We start from the raw sequence: 11931 nt of genomic DNA on the forward strand, positions 1-11931 counted from the left end.
GACAACGTAAAGCAACGTGAAGTTAGACAACGTAATGTAAAGCAACGTAAAGCAACGTAAAGCAAGGCAACGTAAAGCAAGTCAACATAAAGTAAGGGAATGTAAAGCAACGTAAATTAAGGCAACGTAACGTAGTCAAAGTAAAGCAACGTAAAGTAAGGCAACGTAAAGTAAGGCTACGTAAAGCAACGTAAAGGAAGGCCACGTAAAGCAACGTAAAGCAAGGCCACGTAAAGTAACGTAAAGTAAGGCAACGTAAAGCAAGGCAACGTAAAGCAACGTAAAGTAAGGCAACATGAAGTAAGGCAACATAAAGTAAGGCAACGTAAAGCAACGTAAAGCAAGGCAACGTAAAGTAAGGCAACGTTAAGCAACCTAAAGTAAGTCAATGTAAAGCAAGGCAACGTAAAGCAAGGCAACGTAAAGCAAGGCAACGTAAAGCAAGGTAACGTAAAGCAAGGCAACATAAAGCAATGTAAAGCAAGGCAACGTAAAACAAGGCAACGTAAAGCATCGTAAAGTAAGGCAACATAAAGGAAGGCAACGTAAAGCAACGTAAAGCAAGGCAACGTAAAGCAAGGCAACGAAAGCAAGGCAACGTAAAGCAACGTAAAACAAGGCAAAGTAAAGCAAGGCAACGTAAAGCAACGTAAAGTAAGGAAACGTAAAGTAAGGCAACGTAAAGCAATGTAAAGTAAGTCAACGTAAAGCAAGGCAACGTAAAGCAAGGCAACGTAAAGTAAGACAACGTAAAGCAACGTGAAGTTAGACAACGTAATGTAAAGCAACGTAAAGCAACGTAAAGCAAGGCAACGTAAAGCAAGTCAACATAAAGTAAGGGAATGTAAAGCAACGTAAAGTAAGGAAACGTAAAGTAAGGCAACGTAAAGCAACGTAAAGTAAGGCAACGTAAAGTAACGTAAAGTAAGGCAACGTAAAGCAAGGCAACATAAAGTAAGGGAATGTAAAGCAACGTAAAGTAAGGAAACGTAAAGTAAGGCAACGTAAAGCAACGTAAAGTAAGGCAACGTAAAGTAACGTAAAGCAAGGCAACGTAAAGCAACGTAAAACAAGGCAACGTTAAGCAACGTAAAGTAAAGCAGTGTAAACCAATGTAAATCAAGGCAACGTAAAGCAAGGCAATGTAAAGCAAGGAAATGTACAGCAACGTAAAGTAAGGCAACGTAGAGTAAGGCAACGTAAAGCAACGTAAATAATGCAACGTAATATAAGGCAACGTAGAGTAAGGCAACGTAAAGAAACGTAAAGTAAAGCAACGTAAAGTAAGGCAACGTAAAGTAAGGCAACGTAAAGTAAGGCAACGTAAAGCAACGTAAGGCAGCGTAAAGTAAGGCAACGTAAGGCAAGGCAAGGCAAGGCAACGTAAGGCAAGGCAAGGTAAAGTAAGGCAACGTAAAGTAAGGCAACGTAAAGCAACGTAAGGAAACGTAAAGTAAGGCAACGTAAGGCAAGTCAAGGCAAGGCAACGTAAGGCAAGGCAAGGTAAAGTAAGGCAACGTAAAGTAAGGCAACGTAAAGCAACCTAAAGGAGGGGAACGTAAGGCAAGGCAAGGCAAGGCAACGTAAGGCAAGGCAAGGCAAGGCAAGGCAAGGGAATATAAGGCAAGGCAACGTAAATAAAGGCAACGTAAAGTAAAACAACTCAAAGCAACGTAAGGCAACGTAAAGTAAGGCAATGTAAAGCAACGTAAGGCAACATAAATTAAGGCAACGTAAGGCAAGGCAAGGCAAAGTAAGGAAAGGCAACGTAAAGTAAGGCAACGTAAACTATGGCAACGTAAAGAAACGTAAAGCAACGTAAGGCAAGGCAACGTAAAGTAAGGCAACGTGAAGTAAGGCAACGTAAAGCAACGTAAGGCAAGGCAACTTAAGGCAAGGCAACGTAAAGTAAGGCAACGTAAAGTAAGGCAACGTAAAGAAACGTAAAGCAACGTAAGGCAAGGCAACGTAAAGTAAGGCAACGTAAATTACGGCAACGTAAAGCAACGTAAGGCAATGAAAAGTAAAGTTAGGCAACGTAAAGTAAGGCAACGTAAAGTAAGGCAACGTAAAGCAATGTAAAGTAAGGCAACGTAAAGTAAGGCAACATAAGGCAAGGCAACGTAAAGCAACGTAAAGGAAGGCAACGTAAAGCAACGTAAAGGAAGGCAACGTAAAGCAACGTAAAGTAAAGGCAACGTAAAGTAAGGCAACGTAAACAAGGCAACGTAAAGCAAGGCAACGTAAAGTAAGGCAACGTAAAGCAAGGCTACGTAAAGTAAGGCAAGGTAAAGCAAAGTAAAATAAGGCAAAGTAAATCAACGTAAAGCAAGGCAACGTAAAGCAAGTCAACGTAAAGTAAGGCAACGTAAAGTAAGGCAACGTAAAGCAACGTAATGTAAGGCAACGTAAAGTAAGGCAACGTAAAGCAACGTAAAGTAAGGCAACGTAAAGTAAGGCAACGTAAAGCAAGGCAACGTAAAGTAAGGCAACGTAAAGCAACGTAAGGCAACGTAAAGCAAAGTAAAGGAAGGCAACGTAAATCAACGTAAAGCAAGGCAACGTAAAGCAAGTCAACGTAAAGTAAGGCAACGTAAAGTAAGGCAACGTAAAGCAACGTAATGTAAGGCAACGTAAAGTAAGGCAACGTAAAGCAACGTAAAGTAAGGCAACGTAAAGTAAGGCAACGTAAAGCAAGGCAACGTAAAGTAAGGCAGCGTAAAGCAACGTAAGGCGACGTAAAGTAAGGCAACGTAAGGCAAGGCAAGGCAAGGCAACGTAAGGCAAGGCAAGGTAAAGTAAGGCAACGTAAAGTAAGGCAATGTAAAGAAACGTAAGGCAACGTAAAGTAAGGCAAAGTAAAGTAAGGCAACGTAAAGTAAGGCAACGTAAAGCAACCTAAAGTAAGGGAACGTAAGGCAAGGCAAGGCAAGGCAACGTAAGGCAAGGCAAGGCAAGGCAAGGGAACATAAGGCAAGGCAACGTAAATAAAGGAAACGTAAAGTAAAAACGTAAAGCAACGTAAGGCACCATAAAGTAAGGCAATGTAAAGCAACGTAAGGCAACATAAATTAAGGCAACGTAAGGCAAGGCAAGGCAACGTAAGGCAAGGCAACGTAAAGTAAGGCAACGTAAAGTAAGGCAACGTAAAGAAATGTTAAGCAACGTAAGGCAAGGCAACGTAAAGTAAGGCAACGTGAAGTAAGGCAACGTAAAGCAACGTAAGGCAAGGCAACGTAAGGCAAGGCAACGTAAAGTAAGGAAACGTAAATTATGGCAACGTAAAGCAACGTAAGGCAAGGAATCGTAAAGTAAGGCAACGTAAAGTAAGGCAACGTAATGCAAGGCAACGTGAAGTAAGGCAATGTAAAGTAAGGCAATGTAAAGTAAGGCAACATAAGGCAAGGCAACGTAAAGAAACGTAAAGTAAGGCAACGTTAAGCAACCTAAAGTAAGGCAACGTAAAGTAAGGCAACGTATAGCAACGTAAAGTAAGGCAACGTAAAGCAAGGCAACGTAAAGAAAGGCAACGTAAAGCAAGGCAACGTAAAGTAAGGCAACGTAAAGCAACGTAAAGTAAGGCATCGTAAAGTAAGGCAACGTAAAGCAAGGCAACGTAAAGTAAGGCAACGTAAAGGAACGTAAATTAAGGCAACGTAACGTAGTCAAAGTAAAGCAACGTAAAGTAAGGCAACGTAAAGTAAGGCTATGTAAAGCAACGTAAAGGAAGGCCACGTAAAGCAACGTAAAGCAAGGCCACGTAAAGTAAGGCAACGTAAAGTAAGGCAACGTAAAGCAACGTAAAGTAAGGCAACGCAAAGTAAAGCAACGCAAACTAAGGCAACGTAAAGTAAGGCAACGTATAGCAACGTAAAGTAAGGCAACGTAAAGCAAGGCAACGTAAAGCAAGGCAACGTAAAGTAAGGCAACGTAAAGTAAGGCAACGTAAAGCAACGTAAAGTAAGTCAATGTAAAGCAAGGCAACGTAAAGCAAGGCAACGTAAAGCAAGGCAACGTAAAGCAAGGTAACGTAAAGCAAGGCAACATAAAGCAATGTAAAGCAAGGCAACGTAAAACAAGGCAACGTAAAGCATCGTAAAGTAAGGCAACATAAAGGAAGGCAACGTAAAGCAACGTAAAGCAAAGCAACGTAAAGCAAGGCAACGAAAGCAAGGCAACGTAAAGCAACGTAAAACAAGGCAAAGTAAAGCAAGGCAACGTAAAGCAACGTAAAGTAAGGAAACGTAAAGTAAGGCAACGTAAAGCAATGTAAAGTAAGGCAACGTAAAGCAAGGCAACGTAAAGTAAGGGAATGTAAAGCAACGTAAAGTAAGGAAACGTAAAGTAAGGCAACGTAAAGCTACGTAAAGTAAGGCAACGTAAAGTAACGTAAAGTAAGGCAACGTAAAGTAAGGCAACGTAAAGCAACGTAATGTAAGGCAACGTAAAGTAAGGCAACGTAAAGCAACGTAAAGTAAGGCAACGTAAAGTAAGGCAACGTAAAGCAAGGCAACGTAAAGTAAGGCAGCGTAAAGCAACGTAAGGCGACGTAAAGTAAGGCAACGTAAGGCAAGGCAAGGCAAGGCAACGTAAGGCAAGGCAAGGTAAAGTAAGGCAACGTAAAGTAAGGCAATGTAAAGAAACGTAAGGCAACGTAAAGTAAGGCAAAGTAAAGTAAGGCAACGTAAAGTAAGGCAACGTAAAGCAACCTAAAGTAAGGGAACGTAAGGCAAGGCAAGGCAAGGCAACGTAAGGCAAGGCAAGGCAAGGCAAGGGAACATAAGGCAAGGCAACGTAAATAAAGGAAACGTAAAGTAAAAACGTAAAGCAACGTAAGGCACCATAAAGTAAGGCAATGTAAAGCAACGTAAGGCAACATAAATTAAGGCAACGTAAGGCAAGGCAAGGCAACGTAAGGCAAGGCAACGTAAAGTAAGGCAACGTAAAGTAAGGCAACGTAAAGAAATGTTAAGCAACGTAAGGCAAGGCAACGTAAAGTAAGGCAACGTGAAGTAAGGCAACGTAAAGCAACGTAAGGCAAGGCAACGTAAGGCAAGGCAACGTAAAGTAAGGAAACGTAAATTATGGCAACGTAAAGCAACGTAAGGCAAGGAATCGTAAAGTAAGGCAACGTAAAGTAAGGCAACGTAATGCAAGGCAACGTGAAGTAAGGCAATGTAAAGTAAGGCAATGTAAAGTAAGGCAACATAAGGCAAGGCAACGTAAAGAAACGTAAAGTAAGGCAACGTTAAGCAACCTAAAGTAAGGCAACGTAAAGTAAGGCAACGTATAGCAACGTAAAGTAAGGCAACGTAAAGCAAGGCAACGTAAAGAAAGGCAACGTAAAGCAAGGCAACGTAAAGTAAGGCAACGTAAAGCAACGTAAAGTAAGGCATCGTAAAGTAAGGCAACGTAAAGCAAGGCAACGTAAAGTAAGGCAACGTAAAGGAACGTAAATTAAGGCAACGTAACGTAGTCAAAGTAAAGCAACGTAAAGTAAGGCAACGTAAAGTAAGGCTATGTAAAGCAACGTAAAGGAAGGCCACGTAAAGCAACGTAAAGCAAGGCCACGTAAAGTAAGGCAACGTAAAGTAAGGCAACGTAAAGCAACGTAAAGTAAGGCAACGCAAAGTAAAGCAACGCAAACTAAGGCAACGTAAAGTAAGGCAACGTATAGCAACGTAAAGTAAGGCAACGTAAAGCAAGGCAACGTAAAGCAAGGCAACGTAAAGTAAGGCAACGTAAAGTAAGGCAACGTAAAGCAACGTAAAGTAAGTCAATGTAAAGCAAGGCAACGTAAAGCAAGGCAACGTAAAGCAAGGCAACGTAAAGCAAGGTAACGTAAAGCAAGGCAACATAAAGCAATGTAAAGCAAGGCAACGTAAAACAAGGCAACGTAAAGCATCGTAAAGTAAGGCAACATAAAGGAAGGCAACGTAAAGCAACGTAAAGCAAAGCAACGTAAAGCAAGGCAACGAAAGCAAGGCAACGTAAAGCAACGTAAAACAAGGCAAAGTAAAGCAAGGCAACGTAAAGCAACGTAAAGTAAGGAAACGTAAAGTAAGGCAACGTAAAGCAATGTAAAGTAAGGCAACGTAAAGCAAGGCAACGTAAAGTAAGGGAATGTAAAGCAACGTAAAGTAAGGAAACGTAAAGTAAGGCAACGTAAAGCTACGTAAAGTAAGGCAACGTAAAGTAACGTAAAGTAAGGCAACGTAAAGCAAGGCAACGTAAAGCAAGGCAAGGTAAAGTAAGTCAACGTAAAGCAACGTAAAGTAAGACAACGTAAAGTAAGGCAACGTAAAGAAACGTAAAGTAAGGCAACGTAAACCATGGCGACGTAAAATAAGGCAACGTAAAGCAACGTAAAGTAAAGGCAACGTAAAGTAAGGCAAGGTAAAGGAACGTAAAGCAAGGCAACGTAAAGCAAAGCAACGTAAAGCAACGTAAAACAAAGCAACGTTAAGCAACGTAAAGTAAAGCAGTGTAAACCAACGTAAATCAAGGCAACGTAAAGCAAGGCAATGTAAAGCAAGGAAATGTACAGCAACGTAAAGTAAGGCAACGTAGAGTAAGGCAACGTAAAGCAACGTAAATAATGCAACGTAATATAAGGCAACGTAGAGTAAGGCAACGTAAAGAAACGTAAAGTAAAGCAACGTAAAGTAAGGCAACGTAAAGTAAGGCAACGTAAAGTAAGGCAACGTAAAGCAACGTAAGGCAGCGTAAAGTAAGGCAACGTAAGGCAAGGCAAGGCAAGGCAAGGCAACGTAAGGCAAGGCAAGGCAAGGCAAGGCAAGGGAATATAAGGCAAGGCAACGTAAATAAAGGCAACGTAAAGTAAAACAACTTAAAGCAACATAAGGCAACGTAAAGTAAGGCAATGTAAAGCAACGTAAGGCAACATAAATTAAGGCAACGTAAGGCAAGGCAAGGCAACGTAAGGAAAGGCAACGTAAAGTAAGGCAACGTAAAGTATGGCAACGTAAAGAAACGTAAAGCAACGTAAGGCAAGGCAACGTAAAGTAAGGCAACGTGAAGTAAGGCAACGTAAAGCAACGTAAGGCAAGGCAACGTAAGGCAAGGCAACGTAAAGTAAGGCAACGTAAATTATGGCAACGTAAAGCAACGTAAGGCAAGGAATCGTAAAGTAAGGCAACGTAAAATAAGGCAACGTAAAGTAAGGCAACGGAAGGCAAGGCAACGTGAAGTAAGGCAATGTAAAGTAAGGCAATGTAAAGCAATGTAAATTAAGGCAACGTAAAGTAAGGAAACATAAGTCAAGGCAACGTAAAGAAACGTAAAGTAAGGCAACGTTAAGCAACCTAAAGTAAGGCAACGTAAAGTAAGGCAACGTAAAGCAAGGCAACGTAAAGCAAGGCAACGTAAAGTAAGGAAACGTAAAGCAACATAAAGCAAGGCAACGTAAAGCAACGTAAAGCAAGGCAACGTAAAGCAAGGCAACGAAAGCAAGGCAACGTAAAGCAAAGTAAAACATTGCGAAGTAAAGCAAGGCAACGTAAAGCAACGTAAAGTAAGGAAACGTAAAGTAAGGCCACATAAAGCAATGTAAAGTAAGTCAACGTAAAGCAAGGCAACGTAAAGCAAGGCAACGTAAAGTAAGGCAACGTAAAGCAACGTAAAGTTAGACAACATAATGTAAAGCAACGTAAAGCAACGTAAAGCAAGGCAACGTAAAGCAAGGCAACGTAAAGTAAGGGAACGTAAAGCAAAGTAAAGTAAGGCAACGTAAAGTAAGGCAACGTAAAGCAAGGCAACGTAAAGCAAGGCAACGTAAAGCAACGTAAAGTAAGGCAACGTAAAGTAAGGCAAAGTAAAGCAACGTAAAGTAAGGTAACGTAAATAAAAGCAACGTAAAGCAACGTAAAGCAACGTAAATCAAGACAACGTAAATTAAGGCAACGTAAAGCAAGGCAACGTAAAGTAAGGCAACGTAAAGTAAGGCAACGTAAAGTAAGGCAACGTAAAGAAACGTAAGGCGACGTAAAGTAAGGCAACGTAAGGCTAGGCAAGGCAAGGCAACGTAAGGCAAGGCAAGGTAAAGTAAGGCAACGTAAAGTAAGGCAATGTAAAGAAAAGTAAGGCAACGTAAAGTAAGGCAAAGTAAAGTAAGGCAACGTAAAGTAAGGCAACGTAAAGCAACCTAAAGTAAGGGAACGTAAGGCAAGGCAAGGCAAGGCAACGTAAGACAAGGCAAGGCAAGGCAAGGGAACATAAGGCAAGGCAACGTAAATAAAGGAAACGTAAAGTATAAAACGTAAAGCAACGTAAGGCACCATAAAGTAAGGCAATGTAAAGCAACGTAAGGCAACATAAATTAAGGCAACGTAAGGCCAGGCAAGGCAACGTAAGGAAAGGCAACGTAAAGTAAGGAAACGTAAAGAAAGGCAACGTAAAGAAACGTTAAGCCACGTAAGGCAAGGCAACGTAAAGTAAGGCAACGTGAAGTAAGGCAACGTAAAGCAACGTAAGGCAAGGCAACGTAAGGCAAAGCAACGTAAAGTAAGGCAACGGAAATTATGGCAACGTAAAGCAACGTAAGGCAAGGAAACGTAAAGTAAGGCAACGTAAAATAAGGCAATGTAAAGTAAGGCAACGTAAGGCAAGGAAACGTAAAGTAAGGCAACGTGAATTAAGGCAATGTAAAGTAAGGCAACATAAGGCAAGGCAACGTAAAGAAACGTAAAGTAAGGCAACGTTAATCAACGTAAAGTAAAGCAACGTAAAGTAAGGGAACGTAAAACAAGGCAACGTAAAGCAAGGCAACGTAAAGTAAGGCAACGTAAAGCAACGTAAAGTAAGGCAACGTAAAGTAAGGCAACGTAAAGCAACGTAAAGTAAAGCAACCTAAGGCAAGGCAACGTGAAGTAAGGCAATGTAAAGCAAGGCAATGTAAGCAATGTAAAGTAAGGCAACGTAAAGTAAGGCAACATAAGGCAAGGCAACGTAAAGCAACGTAAAGTAAGGCAACGTAAAGCAACGTCAAGTAAGGCAACGTCAAGTAAGGCAACGTAAAGCAAGGCAACGTAAAGCAAGGCAACATAAAGTAAGGAAACGTAAAGCAACATAAAGTAAGGCAACGTAAATCAACGAAAAGAAACGCAACGTAAAGCAAGGTAACGTAAAGTAAGGCAACACAAAGCAATGTAAAGTAAGGCAACGTAAAGTAAGGCAACGTAAAGCAACATAAAGTAAAGCAACGTAATGCAACGTAAAGTAAGGCAACGTAAAGTAAGGCAACGTAAAGCAAGGCAACGTAAAGCAAGGCAACGTAAAGCAAGGCAACGTAAAGTAAGGCAACGTAAAGTAAGGAAAAGTAAAGCAACGTAAAGTAAGGCATCGTAAAGTAAGGCAACGTAAAGCAACGTAAAGTAAGGCAACGTAAAGCAAGGCAACGTAAAACAACGTGAAGTAAGGCAACGTAAAGTAAGGCAACGTAAAGCAACGTAAAGTAAGGCAACGTAAAGTAAGGCAACATAAAGCAACGTAAAGCAAGGCCACGTAAAGCAACGTAAAGAAAGGCAAGGTAAAGGAAAGTAAAGTAAGGCAAGGTAAAGCAACGTAAAGTAAGGCAACATAAAGTAAGGCAAGATAAAGTAAGGTAACGTAAAGCAAAGTAAAGCAAGGCAACGTAAAGTAAGGCAACGTAAAGCAACGTAAAGTAAGGCAATGTAAAGCAAGGCAACGTAAAGCAAGGCAACGTAAAGCAAGGCAACGTAAAACAACGTAAAGCAATGCAACGTAAAGCAAGGCAACGTAAACCAAGGCAACGTAAATCAACGTAAGGAAAGGCAACGTAAAGCAAGGCAACGTAAAGCAAGGCTATGTACAGCAACGTATAGTAAGGCAACGTAGAGTAAGGCAAAGTAAAGCAACGTAAATAATACAACGTAAAGTAAGGCAACGTAAAGTAAGGGAACGTAAAGCAACGTAAGGCGACGTAAAGTAAGGCAACGTAAGGCAAGACTAGGCAAGGCAAGGCAACGTAAGGCAAGGCAAGTTAAAGTAAGGCTACGTAAATAAGGCAATGTAAGGAAACTTAATGCAAGGTAAAGTAAGGCAAAGTAAAGCAACCTAAAGTAAGGGAACGTAAGGCAAGGCAAGGCAAGGCAACGTAAGGCAAGGCAAGGCAAGACAAGGGAACATAACGCAAGGCAACGTAAATAAAGGCAACGTAAAGTAAAACAACGTAAAGCAACGTAAGGCAACGTAAAGTAAGGAAACATAACGTAAGGCAATGTAAAGCAACGTAAGGCAACGTAAAGTAAGGCAACGTAAGACAAGGCAAGGCAAAGTAAGGTAAGGCAAGGCAACGTAAAGTAAGGCAACGTAAAGAAAGTCAACATAAAGCAACGTAAAGTAAGGCAACGTAAAGCAACGTAAAGTAAGGCAACGTAAAGTAAGGCAACGTAAGGCAAGGCAACATAAAGTTAGGCAACGTAAAGTAAGGCAACGTAAAGCAACGTAAGGCAAGGTAACGTAAAGTAAAGCAACGTAAAGTAAGGAAATGTAAAGCAACGTAAGGCAACGTAAAGTAAGGCAACGTAAGGCAAGGCAAGGCAACGTAGGGCAAGGCAACGTAAAGTAAAGGCCACATCAATTAAGGCAACTTAAAGCAACGTAAGGCAACGTAAAGTAAGGCAACGTAAAGCAACGTAAGGCAACGTAAAGCAACGTAAGGCAACGTAAAGTAAGGCAACGTAAGGCAAGGCAAGGCAACGTAGGGCAAGGCAACGTAAAGTAAAGGCCACATAAATTAAGGCAACGTAAAGCAACGTAAGGCAACGTAAAGTAAGGCAACGTAAAGCAACTTAAGGCAACATAAATTAAGGCAACGTAAGGCAAGGCAAGGCAACGTAAGGCAAGGCAACGTAAAGTAAGGCAACGTAAAGCAACGTAAGGCAAGGCAACGTAAAGTAAGGCAACGTAAAGTAAGGCAACGTAAAGAAACGTAAAGCAACGTAAGGCAAGGCAACGTAAAGTAAGGAAACGTGAAGTAAGGATACGTAAAGCAACGTAAGGCAAGGCAACGTAAGGAAAGGCAACGTAAAGTAAGGCAACGTAAATCAACATAAATTTAGGCAACGTAAAGTAAAGGCAACGTAAAGTAAGGCAATGTAAAGTAAGGCAACGAAAAGCAAAGTAAGGCAACGTAAAGTAAGGTAACGTAAGGCAAGGCAACGTAAAGTAAGGCAATGTAAAGTAAGGCAACGTAAGGCAAGGCAACGTGAAGTAGGGCAATGTAAAGTTAGGCAACGTAAAGCAATGTAAAGTAAGACAACGTAAAGCAACGTAAGGCAAGGGAACGTAAAGTAAGGCAACGTAAAGAAAGGCAACGTAAAGCAACGTAAGTCAAGGCAACGTAAAGTAAGGTAACGTAAAGTAAGGCAACGTAAAGCAACGTAAAGTAAGGCAACGTAAAGTAAGGCAACGTAAAGCAACGTAAGGCAAGGCAACGTAAAGTAAGGCAACGTAATGTAAGGCAACGTAAAGCAACTTAAGGCAAGGCAACGTATATTATGGTAATGAAAAGTAAGGCAACATAAAGCAATGTAAGGCAAGGCAACCTTAACTAAGGCAACGTAAAGCAACGTAAGGCAAGGCAACGTAAAGTAAGGCAACGTAAAGCAAGGCAACCTAATGCAAGGCAACGTAAAGCAACGTGAAGTAAGGCAACGTAAATCAACGTAAAGCAAGGCAACGTAAAGCAAGGCAACTTAAAGTAAGGCAACGTAAAGTAAGGCAACGTAAAGCAACTTAAAGGAAGGCAACGTAAAGTAAGGCAACGTAAAGCAACGTAAAGTAAGGCAACGTAAAGCAACGTAAAGCAAGGCAACGTAAAGTAAGGCAACGTAAAGCAAGGCAACGTAAAGCAAGGCAACGTAAAGTAAGGCAACGTAAAGTAAGGCA

Source organism: Phaenicophaeus curvirostris, chromosome 30, assembly GCF_032191515.1.
Source record: "Phaenicophaeus curvirostris isolate KB17595 chromosome 30, BPBGC_Pcur_1.0, whole genome shotgun sequence".
Lineage (NCBI taxonomy): Eukaryota > Metazoa > Chordata > Aves > Cuculiformes > Cuculidae > Phaenicophaeus > Phaenicophaeus curvirostris.